The sequence below is a fragment of the Anomaloglossus baeobatrachus genome, chromosome 5, assembly GCF_048569485.1.
Source record: "Anomaloglossus baeobatrachus isolate aAnoBae1 chromosome 5, aAnoBae1.hap1, whole genome shotgun sequence".
NCBI classification, from domain to species: Eukaryota; Metazoa; Chordata; class Amphibia; order Anura; family Aromobatidae; genus Anomaloglossus; species Anomaloglossus baeobatrachus.
The window spans coordinates 581,376,896-581,390,406 of NC_134357.1; the positions used below are offsets into that span (position 1 = coordinate 581,376,896).

Sequence of the window (13,511 nt, forward strand, 5' to 3'; positions counted from 1 at the left end):
GGCACACAGCACGGGGGAGCGCGCACAGAAGAGCTGGCACGCAGCGGGGGGGGAGCGCGCACTTACTAGTTGACTTGAAGCCGTCAAACTGCTGATGGGCTTCTGTGGGACGGGGCGAAAGTGTTAACCCCGCCCACAAAATTAGTCCTCCTGAGCACACACTCACTGACCAGCGTTCAGTAGTGAATGCTGAATGCGCGTCCTCGTAGCGCGCATGGGGATTTAAAGGGCCGGCAACCGGCAAGACGCGGCTGCTGGCAGAGTCCCGGGGGCCGTACAAAAGGTCTTCGCGGGCCGTATGTTCCCCACCCCTGTTATACAGTAACGCTATGAAGGGATCGGGGGTGACGGTATCATTGTATGTGTCAGGTTCCTATAAGGTGTCAGGACGTCACCGTCTATTTCTCCATGGAGGAGTGGGAGTATTTAGAAGGACACAAAGATCTGTACAAGGACGTCATGATGGAGGTTCCCCAGCCCCTCACATCACCAGGTAATAGACAGGACTAAATACACACGGCCTATAATTATCTGTATGTAAGGAATGAATTCAGTCCCTGTATGTGTCTCCTCCAGGTCTATCCAGTAAGAGGACAACACCAGAGAGATGTCCCCGTCCTCTTCTCCCACAGGACTGTAAACAAGAAGATCCCGATGTTCCTCAGGATCATCAGGTAGATGGAGAGAAGGGGCCATGAAATCTCCCTATGATGTGTAGACGGCTGTGAAGGTCTTGTGCTCAGTCTTGTTTTATCCTCCAGTATTATATGTGTTATACTTGTGTAATGAGAGCGGTGGAGATGGCAGGATTAGAGCTGATCATAGATGGGACTTCTCCATCTGTCTGTGACTTTTACAATATTTGTTTCAGGGGGAAGATCTGCCCCATATTAATACTACAGAGACATATGTGAGGGGTGATGAGCAGAGTAAAGAGGAGATTCCTACAGATAACCGCCCAGGTGAGTAGTGACCACTAAATGCAGAGAAGTCACAGATTCTTCTCAGTCACCGGCTGTGGCTGCTTTATCAGGGTTGTAGTCCGGTCATATCACATGGTCACCATTCTGCTGCTAGACCACCACATGCTCCTCCACCCAAAACTGTCCCCATTATTTTGGGCATTGGATGCCCTTCTCTTGGAGTGAGATCTGTATCAGCCAAATCTTACAGGTAGGATCCATCCTATCCCCTGTAATTAGAAGATGATGACCCTTAAGCGGGCTTTACACGCTATAATATATTTTACGATGTGTCGGCGGGGTCACGTCGTAAGTAACGCACATCCGGCATTGTTAGTTACATTGTAGCGTGTGAAACCTCCGTGCGATTGCAATTGAACGTAAAAACGTTAATCGCGCGCACGTCGTTCAAAACCTAAAAATTGAACATCGGGTTGTTCAATGTACCTGGTGTAGCACACATCGCAGCGTCTGACACCCCGGGAACGATGAACAGATCTTACCTGCGGCTCCCGGCTGGCAATGCGGAAGGAAGGAGGTGGGCGGGATGTTTACGTCCCGCTCATCTCCACCCCTCCGTTTCTATTGGCCGGCTGCTGCGTGACGTCGCTGTGACGCCGAACGTCCCTCCCACTCCAGGAAGTGGACGTTCGCCACCCACAGCGAGGTCGTATGGACGAGTAAGTACGTGTGACGGGGGTTAATCGTTTGTGCGACACAGTCAACAAATTGAACGTGCCGCACATACGATGGGGGCGAGTCATATCGCATATGATATCGTAGTCTTAATTGTAAGGAGTAAAGCAGGCTTGTAAGGAGTCCGTCCAATGCGCACAACCCCCTACCATCCTGAAACAAATGGATTGTGTGAGCGCTTCAGCGGAACGCTCAAAACAGTTCATTAGCCGTTATTTGGAGTCTGAGGGGGGGACCGGGAGAAAAACCTGCAGCAGCTCCTTTTTGCTTACCAGGAGGTGCCGCAGGACTCCACTGGGTTCTCCCCCTTCGAATTGCTGTTCGGCCGAAAAGTACGAGGGCCCCTAGAGCTGGTACGAGAGAGTTGGGAGGGCACCTTCCCCACAGTAGAGGTTCCCATACTGGACTATGTTCAAAAGTTTAGGGAAAGCATGTGTCGCGGGCGGGGAGGAGGGTGTCAGCACTGCGCTCACCCCCACTGCTCGGGTCCGGCTGCTGCTGCTCAGTGGTGGCTCGAGCGGTGGGCCGGATCCCGGGGGTTCTCGAGCGGCACTCCTCGCCCGTGAGTGAAAAGGGGGGTTGTTTGGGTGTTTTGGGGATTTATTGTCCGTGACGCCACCCACGGTTGTGGTGACTCGTTAACACCACCGCTGCTCTGTATGGGAGGCCCGGGAGTGGTGGTGCGGAGCAGCCAGTTGTTGATGTGCCCCTCCGTGAGTAGGGGTAGTGGTGCTCCCGGGGCCCAGGGATGGACTTGAGATGGTGGGCAGGCGGGTATGGGGCCCGTGGAGGTGCAGGGGCGCAGGGGCAGCGCTGTGCCTTGCGGCACTGTGGTACTCACTCAGCTAGTAAACACGACACAGTTCTCGGTAAACAAACGGCTGGTTGGACGGGTCCCTCGGACGGTTCACGGTGCTGCGGTTCCCTGCAGTCAGCGGTTCACGGTCTCTTCCCTGCACCTATGAAATGTCTGTTTGGTAGCGATGGGTTCCCACCGGTTACCCGCTCCCCGGCTACAATCTGGACCGGAGGAGCCACTCTCTTGCCCGCAGGCGCCGGCCCTGGGAAACTGGTGCCTTGGCGGTGGCGGTGTTTCCCCGTTGAGGTTGGACCTTTGCCTTCAATCAGGACTTGCTTGTTGGGAGACAGACGTCCCCTTCACTAACGGATTTGGCAATTTACGGCGACTCCAAGCCTTGCCGGGATCCGAAAGGCCCCTGCCCTGGTGCTGACTGCCCTTTGTATACTGCTCCAGACCACCGGGCACACAGCATCCGTGGTCCTTCCAGCAACCTCCAGACAGTCCCACTGCAGACCTTCACCGCCGTCTGCTGACCTTGCTGACTCCGTCCGGGCACACAGCCACGGACCAACTTCAGGCCTTCTGTCACTTTCACTTGTCCTGTCACTACTCTTACTTCCTTACTCCTTCACTTCCCTCCACTCATCTGCCTTTTTCTTCCTGCCTCCAGGGCTGTGAACTCCTTGGTGGGCGGACACCAACCGCCTGGCTCCACCCCCTGGTGTGGACACCAGCCCCTGGAGGAAGGCAACAAGGATTTTAGGTTAGCTGGTGTACCTGCAGGGAATGTGGGGTGCGTGTGGTGTTGTGACCTGTGACCCCTGGCTTGCCCAGGGCGTCACATTCCCCCTTAGCAAAACGCAGACCGTCCTCGGGCTGCCCGTCCAACACCGGTTTTATTTTCCTTTTTGTTTTCTGTAAATGATATGAAAAAGAGTAAACACATATAAATTATGACATCATCCCACATCGGGAGGCACATTCTTAAACGTTACTAAACGGTTTTACGGGTACGGTTTCCGCTCTCTCCCACCCAAGCAACCTGGCCCTGATGCTGCCCCTAAAGCCCAGGCAGCACCCCTTGACCCAAGTCCAGCACCAGTTACCCGAGCGGGATCTGTCCTTCCCCTCCAGAGGGTAGCCACCGGTTCCTGTGGTGGCTGGGCCCCAGCCTGCTCTGCTGGGGGCCCTCCCTCCAACCTGCCTCTCCGGAGGCGGCATTGCGGAAACGGTACGGTAAAACAACCTATTTACAAGCCACTAATGTCTGTGGTTGCCCTGCAAGTTCACGGGCTTGTCCATGGATAGTTCCCATGCAAGCTTTTTAAACGGTCCCCACGGGGACAACGGTGCCGGCTCCAGCCGGTTCAATCACAAAGATAATCTGGTGACTTTCACGGTATCATCATTTTTCATCATTTCAAACTTTTCAAACTTTTAAACCAAACAAACTCACATAACTGCCTTACTGATCCCCTCTCTAAAGGACGGTCTCCCTGTACCTAAGTGGGGGTCTACCTAGGTTGGAACGGGTGGACCTTCGGGAGCCGTGTCAGTGGGGCAAGGCAGTGGGGCAGAGGGAACAATTGGTTCCTCCTCCCGGCTATCGTGTGGGGCAGGTGGAGGCATAGGGGAGCTGGGCATAGGTTCATCCCTGGGCACTGGCACTGGTTCTGGCTCACGGTTGACCGCTTCCACCACTTCTTCATCCACAGGTTGTGGGAACAGTAGCACTGGAAGAATCACCGCGCCGTTCTGCGTAGGCCAGTCTGCGGGGAAGTCACCCATCACAGTGTGGATCACCTCTTTTGCCTTCTCCGCTGGTGGAGGAACTGGCACTTCGGTCATTGTTCTCAAGGCTGGTGGGCACCTTTTTAGATGGTCCCAAGAAACCGTGGCCAAAGTACCCCCTTGGTCACGACTGATCTGGTAAGCCTTTCCATCTTCCCATCCTGTGGGTTGGATGACGTAGGGGGTTTGTTCCCATTGATCATCCAACTTGTGGGTTTTTCTCTTCCGCTTCAACACCACATCTCCAGGCTGGAAAGGACCGGCAGCCGCTTTCTGATTGAAGTGCCGCTCCTGCTGTTCTCGACTCCGACCCAGGTTCTTCTCAACATACTCCTGAATCTGTCGGTACTGCACCCTCCGCCGAGCGTCCCATTCAGCCGTTGCGGGGAGCGTCTCTGGGGCTTCCAGTCCTATTTCCAGGTCCACTGGCAGCCGGCCAGGCCGAGCCCTCATCGGATACGCTGGGGTGCACTTCGTTGAGCTGGACGGGATGTTATTGTACATATCGACCAAGTCAGGCAGCTTCTCCGGCCACAGATTCCGCTCCTCTAATGGCAACGTCTTGAGGAGACCAAGGACCAGATGGTTCATCTTCTCACCCATACCGTTGGTTTGGGCATGGTAAGGTGTGGTCCGGATCTTCTTGCAACCATACAGCTGACAGAACTCATGGAATACCTCCGCCTCAAAGGCTGGACCTTGGTCGGTGAGCACCTTCTCAGGGTATCCATGGGGCCGACAGAAGTAAGCCTGGAACGCTCTCGCGGCGGTACGGCCGGTTAAGTCCTTGACCGGGACAACCACCATGAACCGGGAGTAATGATCTACTATGGTCAGAGCGTAGGTGTACCCACTTCGGCTGGGGGTGAGCTTTACATGGTCCAAGGCGACCAGCTCCAGCGGTTGGTGTGTAAGGGGGGCCTTCTGGCTGGCTTCATCCTTCCTCCTCAACGTGCAAGGACCGCACTCCCGACACCAGGCCTCCACCGATTCCCGCATCCCACTCCAATAGAACCGCTCTCTCAACAGCATCTCCAGCTTCTTCCATCCGAAGTGACCGGCACCATCATGATACGCCTGCAGAACGGTGGCTACATCAGCTTGGGGAATAACCAACTGGCGGATCTTCTCATGGGTCTTCGGGTTGATCAGCTCCCGGTACAGCCGCCCCTGATGTAGGTAAAACCGGGTCCGTTCCTTCCACAAGCGTTGGGCTTCCGCTGGGGCGGCAGGGTCCATCCCAGCAGCGCCTTGCTCCACCAGGGTCTTGACTAGGCGGACAGCAGGCGCCTGATTTTGAGCTTCCTGCCACTTCTGACTGGGCAGCGGATCCAGGTTCACCCGTTGCTGATGGACATGGACCTTCTCAACTGATGGCCGGTGGAATGCAGGCAACTCGATCGACTCGAGGTCATCATCCTCGCATCCACTTTCTGACAGGTGGGGCATTCGAGAGAGGGCATAAGCATTAATGTTGACACGACCGGCTCTATATTTGATGGTGAAGTCGTAGTTGGCTAGTCTGGCTACCCACCGCTGTTCTAACGCACCCAGCTTGGCCGTGTCCAGGTGAGTCAACGGATTGTTATCCGTGAAAGCGGTGAACTTTGCGGCGGCTAGGTAGTGGCGGAACCGCTCGGTGATAGCCCACACCAGTGCCAGGAGCTCGAACTTGAAAGAGCTGTAGTTCTCAGGGTTCCTTTCAGTCGGCCGGAGTTTTCGACTAGCATAGGCAATCACCTTCTCCTTTCCTTCCTGGACCTGGGACAGGACTGCCCCCAAACCCACGTTGCTGGCATCTGTGTAGAGGATGAATGGGCAGCCGTAGTCCGGGTACGCTAAGACCTCTTCTCCGGTCAAGGCCGCCTTCAGCTGACGGAAGGATTCCTCATGCCCGTTCTCCCATACCAGTGGGGCTCCGATGGGTCTACCACCTTTGGTCTGTCCCACGAGGAGGTCTTTTGGGGGCAGCCATCTTCGTGTATCCCTTGATGAAGCGCCGGTAGTACCCCACCAGACCCAGAAACTGCCTGACTTCCCTTACGGTGGTTGGCCTTGGCCAGTCCTGTATGGCAGTGATCTTCTCAGGGTCGGGGGCAACACCTTCTGCACTCACCACATGCCCCAGGTACTGTACTCTGGGTTTCAGCAGGTGGCACTTAGAGGGCTTTAACTTCATCCCGTATTTGGCAAGGGACGCGAACACCTCGGCCAGGTGCTTCAGATGGGCTTCATACGTCTGGGAGTAAGCAATCACATCATCCAAGTACAACAGGACGGTTTCGTAGTTTAGGTGTCCCAGACAGCACTCCATCAGCCGTTGGAAGGTTCCTGGGGGTTTGCACAGCCCAAACGGCATACTATTAAATTCGCAGAGTCCCATCGGGGTGGTGAAGGCGGTTTTCTCCCGGTCTTCCGGGGCCACGGCTACTTGCCAGTACCCACTGGTGAGGTCAAGGGTGGAGAAGTAGTTTGCAGTTCGCAGTGCGGCCAACGATTCTTCAATACGGGGTCGCGGGTAGGCATCTTTATGGGTTATCTGATTAATCTTCCGGTAGTCCACACACATCCGCATGGTACCATCCTTCTTCTTGACCAGTACCAACGGAGCGGCCCAGGGACTACAGCTGTCCCGAATAACCCCTGCCTCCTTCATATTCCGCAACATATCTTTGGCACACTGGTAATGTGCTGGGGGAATAGGCCTGTACCTCTCTTTGATAGGGGGGTGTTCACCAGTGGGGATGTGATGTTGGACCCCTTTGATCTGCCCAAAGTCTAGTGGGTGTTTACTGAAAACCTGTTCATACTCCTGCACAACCCTGTATACCCCCGCTTTGTGATGTGTAGGGGTGTCATCAGTGCCCACATGTAGCTGTTGGTGCCACTCTTTTACCTCCCCCTGCGGCGGGGAAGTGCCGGTAGTAGGTGGGGAGACCGAGGGACTGGTTTCGTGGATGGTGTGGGGGTCTAGGGTGAGTAGTTTGGCAATGGTAGCATACCGGGGAAGCCTGACTTCTTCCTCCCCACAATTCAGCACCCTCACAGGCACCCTCCCCTTTTTCACATCTACCACCCCTCGGGCGGCCATTACGGTGGGCCAGTGCTCGGAGGGTATGGGCTCCATCATGGCAGGGTAGTCACGCCCCTGAGGCCCTACTGCTGCCCTACACCAAATCATCATCTCACTTCTAGGGGGCACAAGCAACGGAGCCACATCCATCACTCTCACTCCACCAATCTCTCCTCCTGTTGAATTTACATGCTGGCGGTACATCAAGGCTCGGATCTCACGCTGCACAGCTCTCTGTCGGCTCCCCGCCGCCGTGGCGGCCAGCTGCTGCAGTAGGGCCAACACATCACCCATACAGTGCTCCATCACATTGGTTCCTAGCACTATCTTCGGGTTATGATCACTGGGCTCATTCATGATCACAATCATACCCTGGTGTTGCAGTTCAGCTTGCCCCACTGTCATGGCCACCTGTTTATACCCCACTTGGGTCAGTGGGAGTCCATTGGCAGCAATCAGCGTTATACTAGTATCTGGGGGTGCCAGCTCGTCCGTCCCCAAATACCGCTGGTACAATGTATATGGTATGGTGGTTACCTGGGATCCAGTGTCCAAGAGAGCCATCACCGGTATGCCGTCTACAACCACAGGAATGATGGGTCGAGCCCCGATATACCGATCCCGCCAGTCCGAGGGGCCACGAGGTTCTACTCCTGAGGATTGGCCCGGGGCCCCAGGGGTTGCTCGTTTAACGGGCACTCTCGAAAGTAATGCCCAGGCTTACGGCACTTGTAGCAGGTTGGAGGCCTGCTCCGCGGTTGGTTAGCACTTCTCCGTTGCATCTAGGGGACATCTTCAGGGCTGTCGGCAAGCTGTATCGGTTCTGAAGGCTGAGATTTGGTCAACGGTTGCAGTGCGGCAAGGATCTTGGCGAGGTCTCTGTCCATGCGACGGACCTGGGCTGCCAGCTCCTCCATAGTGCTGCTTGGGGCGGTGGATGTGGAAGAGGTTGGTAGGGCAGCGGCCACCACCACAGGAGCCGTCTCGATGGGCCACGGGGCTGGCTCCAGGGCTTCGGAGGCCGGGGGCTGTAGTGCTTTAATGGCCCGCTCCTTTAACACGGCAAAGTCCACATCAGGGTGTTCCAGGGCCCACAGCCGGAGTTGTTTACGATCCTCAGGGGACCTCATCCCCTGCGCAAATTGCTCTGTTAACATCTTGTTGCTATCCGCCTCATTAATAGGATTCACCCGCTTTAGCGTGCGGAGGGCGATTTGCAACCGTAAAGCATAGTCTCGAATGCTATCGGTAGTCCGTTGTCAGCACTGGTAGAACTGCATCCTCAGCTCAGCTTCAGTCCGGGTCTCAAAGGCAGTCTGTAGCTTCTCAAAGATGGTGGCTACAGAGAGCCGGTCCCCCTCGGCCCAGGTCTCCGCCTCCTGCTCAGCCGCACTGGTTAGCTGGCCCAGCACTATCGCTGCACGTTGCTTATCGGTCAGGGAGTACAGCTCCAGCAACGGGCCAAGCTTCTTCCGGAAGGCCTGTAAGGCATCCGGTTTCCCGTCATACTGCGGCAGCCAGGTAGCTCTGGGCGCATAGGGCAAGGAGAACGGCATGACCTGAGCGAGTGCGGGGACCGCGGCACCTCCTGCCACTGCGGCCGGGACCTGGGCAGGCCCATTCCCATCCGCGAGTGCCACTGCGGCTGCGACCGCCGCTCCTCCAGCGGCTCCGTCGGGCGCAGACATCTTGCTTCCGTCCCCCTTAGCTTCTTTCCGGCCACTCCCCTATCGGGGCGGAGTTCTGGCCTTCGCGCCTCTGCTGCTCGAGAAGACGCTCGAGCGGGAACTTTTCGCGCCAAAGATGGCGACTTCTGGAAATTTTCAGCCGGATACCTCCGGCGGTCACAAGGCGCACCTCTACCCAACGGCAGAGCGGTAGGATCCTGTTCGTGACGCCAAGTTGTCGCGGGCGGGGAGGAGGGTGTCAGCACTGCGCTCACCCCCACTGCTCGGGTCCGGCTGCTGCTGCTCAGTGGTGGCTCGAGCGGTGGGCCGGATCCCGGGGGTTCTCGAGCGGCACTCCTCGCCCGTGAGTGAAAAGGGGGGTTGTTTTGGTGTTTTGGGGATTTATTGTCCGTGACGCCACCCACGGTTGTGGTGACTCGTTAACACCACCGCTGCTCTGTATGGGAGGCCCGGGAGTGGTGGTGCGGAGCAGCCAGTTGTTGATGTGCCCCTCCGTGGGTAGGGGTAGTGGTGCTCCCGGGGCCCAGGGATGGACTTGAGATGGTGGGCAGGCGGGTATGGGGCCCGTGGAGGTGCAGGGGCGCAGGGGCAGCGCTGTGCCTTGCGGCACTGTGGTACTCACTCAGCCAGTAAACACGACACAGTTCTCGGTAAACAAACGGCTGGTTGAACGGGTCCCTCGGACGGTTCACGGTGCTGCGGTTCCCTGCAGTCAGCGGTGCACGGTCTCTTCCCTGCACCTATGAAATGTCTGTTTGGTAGCGATGGGTTCCCACCGGTTACCCGCTCCCCGGCTACAATCTGGACCGGAGGAGCCACTCTCTTGCCCGCAGGCGCCGGCCCTGGGAAACTGGTGCCTTGGCGGTGGCGGTGTTTCCCCGTTGAGGTTGGACCTTTGCCTTCAATCAGGACTTGCTTGTTGGGAGACAGACGTCCCCTTCACTAACGGATTTGGCAATTTACGGCGACTCCAAGCCTTGCCGGGATCCGAAAGGCCCCTGCCCTGGTGCTGACTGCCCTTTGTATACTGCTCCAGACCACCGGGCACACAGCATCCGTGGTCCTTCCAGCAACCTCCAGACAGTCCCACTGCAGACCTTCACCGCCATCTGCTGACCTTGCTGACTCCGTCCGGGCACACAGCCACGGACCAACTTCAGGCCTTCTGTCACTTTCACTTGTCCTGTCACTACTCTTACTTCCTTACTCCTTCACTTCCCTCCACTCATCTGCCTGGTTCTTCCTGCCTCCAGGGCTGTGAACTCCTTGGTGGGCGGACACCAACCGCCTGGCTCCACCCCCTGGTGTGGACACCAGCCCCTGGAGGAAGGCAACAAGGATTTTAGGTTAGCTGGTGTACCTGCAGGGAATGTGGGGTGCGTGTGGTGTTGTGACCTGTGACCCCTGGCTTGCCCAGGGCGTCACACATGCAGCCCCTCATGGCGTTAGCTCAGGAAAGGCAAAAACGATCTTACGACCGCACTGCCCGACTCCGAGAATTTGCCTGTGGACAGAAGATCCTAGTACTAGTACCGGTACGGATAAACAATCTGCAAGCCATGTGGGTGGGTCCATTTACATTTACCAAGAAATGTGGCACTACGGACTACACCGTGGCCCTGCATCGAGCAGGTGTTCGTGAGCGTACCTACCACATCAACAGGCTAAAAGCTTATGAGGAACGAGAGGTCACCAATTTAGCAGTTTGTTGTCCAGAGTTGGACCAGATCCCAGATCTATTCGTGGACTCCAAAAGGGAAATGGGGGTAAAAGATGTATCACTGGGGGAGCAGCTTTGTCCATCACAAAAGCGACAGATATCAGACATACTCAGAACGTATGAATCCCTGTTCACAAGTCAGCCTGGTAGAACCCCCCTGGTCAAGAATCATGTCAACACAGGGGCAGCTACCCCACTAAGGCAACCCGCCTACCGGGTGACACCTCCTGTGTTGGCAATGATGAAGGCCGAGGTGGATGACATGTTAAATATGGGAGTCATAGTTCCCTCCCATAGCCCATGGGCTGCCAGTGTTGTGTTGGTGCCAAAAAAGGACAAGAGTACTTGTTTCTGTGTGGACTATAGACGGCTCAATGAGGTCACGATTACAGATGCTTACCCCATGCCCCGGGTGGATGAACTACTAGATAGGTTAGGGGGGGTCTCTGTTTATATCTACCCTCGATTTGAGCAAGGGATACTGGCAGATCCCACTCACAAAAGAGAAATCGGCCTTCATAACCCAACCAAACCAAATCATAACCAAAAGATATGCCCGTAACCTTATCTGGACCCCAGAATGTGAAACTGCGTTACTCCAGTTGAAAGACTGGCTGGCCCAGAGCCCAGTCCTGACTGCTCCTGACTTCCGTCGCAGGTTCATTGTCCAAACAGACGCACCGGACACAGGACTAGGAGCTGTACTTAGCCAAGTGGGAGACAACGGTGAGGAACATCCGATAGATTACCTCTCCCGGAAACTGTTGGACCAAGAGAGGGCTTACGTCACCATAGAAAAAGAATGCCTGGCTATAGTCTGGGCCCTGAAAAATTTATAGCTCTACCTCTATGGCAATGAGTTCACAGTCCTCACTGACCACAATCCATTGAGTTGGCTAAATCGCACTGTCGGGGACAACGGACGCTTGCTCAGGTGGAATCTGGCGTTACAATCCTATAATTTTTCCATCTCCCATAAACAGGGCAACAACCATGGAAACGCGAATGGGCTTTCCCGACAGGTGGAGAAGGATGATCAGAAGCCTATCCTGTCTGGCTAATATTAAGAAGGGGGAGGAATGTGACGACACAGACTTTTTCAATGTGTCTTGTGGGTTAAATTTCTTACATTAGCTAGACGTATTGTTCTTCTGTGTGTTAACTCATGTTTGCTAAACTATTGTGTCTGCCAGACCCTTCTGAGCAATCATTGTAATGTAGTTGTGTATTGCTAATCTAATGTAAATTACCTCAGTAGCCATTGTCTAGTCTGTGCATTTCAGACTACATTTAAATATCCTCAGTCTTTCTATCCCCATCCTTTAAATGAACATTATCCATGCAGCTTGAAATTCATCCAATAAGAGAAGCAATGTTGTACAACCAATCCGATAAGGGCACAGTATATCCGAAGGGAAGGCTATGGCTATAAAAAGGGACTTCTTTAAGTCACCAGTTGTTGATAAATGTGCATGATCCAGTCTAAGCTCTTAGGAGCTGGCTAGGGGATCATAACCAGGATGCCTTGTGGATTCTGTCTAGGGACTTTGGCTCCGACTACAGGATCACTTGGCTACATGGCTTCAATCTAGGGACTTCGATTCCGATTGGAGACCATATCCACAGTCTAGGGATTTCGACTTCGGCTGCCAGGATTATATCATCATACCAGAGACTACTTAAGGAAGAAACCCAGGTTGGGACAATTTGGTCACCTGGCTACGGACTTTGCGGACCTCAGCTAGCATCCTAAATCTAGCGTTATTCCAGTCTCGGTGGGTGCCTGCCAAAAGCGGGGTGCTGCTGGATTGGAGTAAGTAGCCCTGGAAGCTCTGAAGCACGGACATTCTAAACTCTGGTGAGCCAGCGGAAGGATGAGACTCTGTTGCCTGTTACATTTGTGTGTTTTGCTGGTTATGTGTTATGTGCCGTTAATTGTTTGGGGATTCAATAAAGTCTTAATATTGTGATTCCCTCACCCTGTGTTGTCTGAGTAGTGATCCGCCCACGGTTACAGAGATCAGCGTTCAGTTGGGATGAGCCCTGGGCCACACTGTCTTTCTAAAGGCGGCCGGGCCAGCGGACGAGAGCACCCACTGACCCCGTGTTTCCACACCCATCACTGAGGGATATGCGTTGTGATTTTGGTGACAGCTCTGTTTCCCAATTAGCATGTAGGATCAAAGGAGGTAAATTATGAAGTGCCGGCCATTCTGGCAGATGGATCTGAGGCAAGTCAAAGGTAGATAAGTTGGTCGGGAGGTCCCCCAAGATCTTGAATTCTGCGGAGCCCCCATCTTTTTTTGCAAAAAGTTGAAATGAGATCCCCTTGGTCTTGAAGTAATCGAGTGCTCATTAGGCTTTATGAAGTTGCAGTGTGCTCCTGGCCAGATGTGGGAGGAAAACAATGCCACAGTCTTCCAATTATATGTTCTTTTTAGATCTTGCAGCTTGTGAAATAGTTTACTTCTCCTTGTAAAAATGAATGCAGGACACAACATCACATGGTCTTCAGGGCAAGGTGGATTTGGGACCAAGAGCCCTGTGAATTATATCCATTTCCATAAGCTAGTCCTCTTTCCTCCCAAGTAAATCATAGGATAAAGTATTAATGGTTTTCTCCCACATAAGGGAAGAGATTTCTTCAGACAGGCCACAAATACGGAGCAGGTTTCATCTGTGTCGGTTCTCTGTCATCTTTGAATGTTAGATTGGATCTGAGTGGTATGTTCAGACATAAGATATTAGTCCTCTATTGATAGCTATAAAGACGTTGTGT

The 13,511-nt window shown here is 54.4% G+C and overlaps 1 protein-coding gene across 1 annotated transcript in view; it reads left to right on the plus strand.

Annotated features, from left to right (window-relative positions):
* The first annotated feature begins 578 nt into the window (after positions 1-578).
* The window catches only part of LOC142312456 (uncharacterized), a 136,321-nt gene continuing 123,388 nt past the window's right edge, over positions 579-13,511 (plus strand). The window contains exons 1-2 of the mRNA XM_075351400.1: positions 579-674; positions 872-962. The gene's annotated coding sequence lies outside the window, so the exon portion shown is untranslated. The remainder of the gene's footprint in view (positions 675-871; positions 963-13,511) is intronic.